Source organism: Dipodomys ordii, unplaced genomic scaffold (genome assembly GCF_000151885.1).
Source record: "Dipodomys ordii isolate 6190 unplaced genomic scaffold, Dord_2.0 Scaffold129, whole genome shotgun sequence".
In the NCBI taxonomy this organism is placed as follows: Eukaryota; Metazoa; Chordata; class Mammalia; order Rodentia; family Heteromyidae; genus Dipodomys; species Dipodomys ordii.
Window position 1 is genome coordinate 1,996,094 of NW_012267345.1, and position 2,258 is coordinate 1,998,351.

General features: G+C 64.7%; 1 pseudogene; it reads right to left on the reverse strand.

Moving 5' to 3' along the window:
* Positions 1-1,374: 1,374 nt before the first annotated feature.
* Positions 1,375-2,258, reverse strand: part of LOC105996318 — a 3,768-nt pseudogene continuing 2,884 nt past the window's right edge.

The following is a 2,258-nucleotide window of genomic DNA, read 5'->3' on the forward strand; positions in this document are numbered from 1 at the left end:
CCCCCCCTCTGTGCCTTCCCATCAAGGCCCTGGGCCCCACTGCCGCTGAGCTGGGGAGAAACCCCAGCCTGAGCCACTGGCTGAAGAGGAGGCGGTCCAGCTGGTCACCCTGCTTCTTACCCCCCACCCCTTCTGCAGTCAGGGCCCAGCCCCACCCTCTCCAGGCCTTCCTCCCCCACCCACCCCACCTCTCTCCAGGAAGTCTCCAGAATCCCGCAGCCCCGCCCCAGTCCAGGTGCGGCTACCTCCTGCCACCTGGTGGGTGAGCCTCCCGGTGCAGAGCGGACTCAGCCCCAGCTCCCTCCACCCCACAGGCTTCTGGGTACAGTGGCTGTGAGGCTGAGGTGGGCCTTGGGGACCCTCTGGTGACTCAGATTTCTGCCCCTCCTGGGGTGCGAGAGGCTCCCCCAAATGCAAATGTGGCCTACTGGAATGACCCAGCCTGCCCGGCTCAATCCAGCCTGGCCCAGCGAGGCCTGAGGCTTTCACGAGGCCCCGGCGCGCTGCACACATGCCATCCCGGTACTGTGTGCCTCGCTGTACTAGTCCAGGTCTCTGTCCCTTTGCAGGCTGGATGGACCAGTGTCAGGCTCTGGGATGCAACAACCTGAGCAGACCTCCATCTTTGGGAGCACGTTTATTGGGTGCTACCTTCCTGTACCCAAGCCTGCCCTGCCTGTGGGTGGGAGAGGGCAGTGTTGGTGCAGGGCCATTGGTGCCAGTACGCAGCTGAGGTCTTCCTGGGAACCACAGCTCAGGCTGTGTGTGTGCACTCACATGCGTGTGCACACATGCAACAATGCCAGGGCGAGACCTCCCGCCTGCCCCTCCCCCAAGGCTGGCTTTCTGCCACTTAAAATGCATGCACATTTCTGGTGTTTTGCTGGTTGATTGCAGATGAGGGTCTCACAGACTTTTCTGCCAAGCCTGGCTTTGGACCTCAGAGTCTCAGCCTCAAGAGCAGCGAGAATGACGGATGTGAGCCAGCAGCAGCCAAGTATAGCCACTTCCACAAAACCACAGTAGGAAATAGGCCTGGCATGCTTGACCCTGGGGGGGGGTCGAGTTGGCCCAGGAAGAGGTTCGGGCAAGAAGGGAGCTGCTGGCCCCACGCGGACATCTCTGCCCAGTGCCCTCAGGGACCCGGGCACACCCGGCACAGCACCTTGGTGGCATTGGTGGCCTTGCGCCATCAGCAGACATCTACCTGGTGAGCACAGGCCAGTGTCACCAGCCCAGCAGAGAGGGGGCCCACAGTCAGACGTGTGTCTGGTGCCGGTGCGGGCGGTGTGGCATCTCTGGTGTGCGCTGGTGGCAGGCACCGTCCTGGGCTGGCCCTGCTGGCTGTGGACTGCAGGGACCCGGAGCCCTTGGTCACAGGAGGCCCGGGTGCAGCCGCCTGTGGATGGCACCCAGCTTCTCCCACAGTGCAGCCGAAGCAGGCTGCTCCTCCGGGCTGTCCGTCCATGAGCGCAGACCTCTGCGCGCAGGCTGCCGGGCATGGCAGCCGGCACCCTCTGCTGATCTGTTGTAGCGTCTCATGGTTGGTCATTCCTGGGGGTGAGGTCACAAGAGGGCCACCAGGGGTCTCTATGAAGACCTGGGGATCTCAGCCTCCATGAACTCCCTCCCAGCCCTCTGGCCTCCCGCCCGAGCCCTGCCCCCCAGGGGCCCACAGCGCCCAAGCAGCTATGCTCCTCCAGGCTGCCCCTCAGACCAAACTTCCAGACAGGCCCTGTCCCCGCCAGGTGGCCCACCTTCATAGGGACACTGGCCGTAGGCAAAGACCTCATACAGCAGGATGCCAAAAGACCAGACATCCGACTTCTCCGTAGTTGGCTGCCTCGGGTGCAGTCCACTTGACTGGGGGAGAGGGGGGAGGGGGGAGGGGGGAGTAGACGTTGTCCTGGGAGGAGGGCAAGGGTGGGGGGAGGGGGGACAGTACCCTCCCCTGGGGGGCGGAGCCCCGAGCCCCACCCTCCTTGAGGAGCCCAGCCAGACCAAAGCAGCCACCTTACAGGTAAGGTCATGGCCCACGAGCACATTCCTGGTGGCCAGGTCCCAAGGACCACTTGCCATTCCCAGAGGTAGTTCGTGCCCTCAGTCACCTGGCAGGTGAAGCCCAGCAGCAGCAGCTGCAGGCTCAGGGCCTGGCCCTCGGGGCCTGCAGGGAGGAAGCCCACAGCCAGGGCCAGGGGGCCGGGGGCAGGCCTGCACCTGCAGGGAGGAAGCCCACAGCCAGGGCCAGGGGGCCGGGG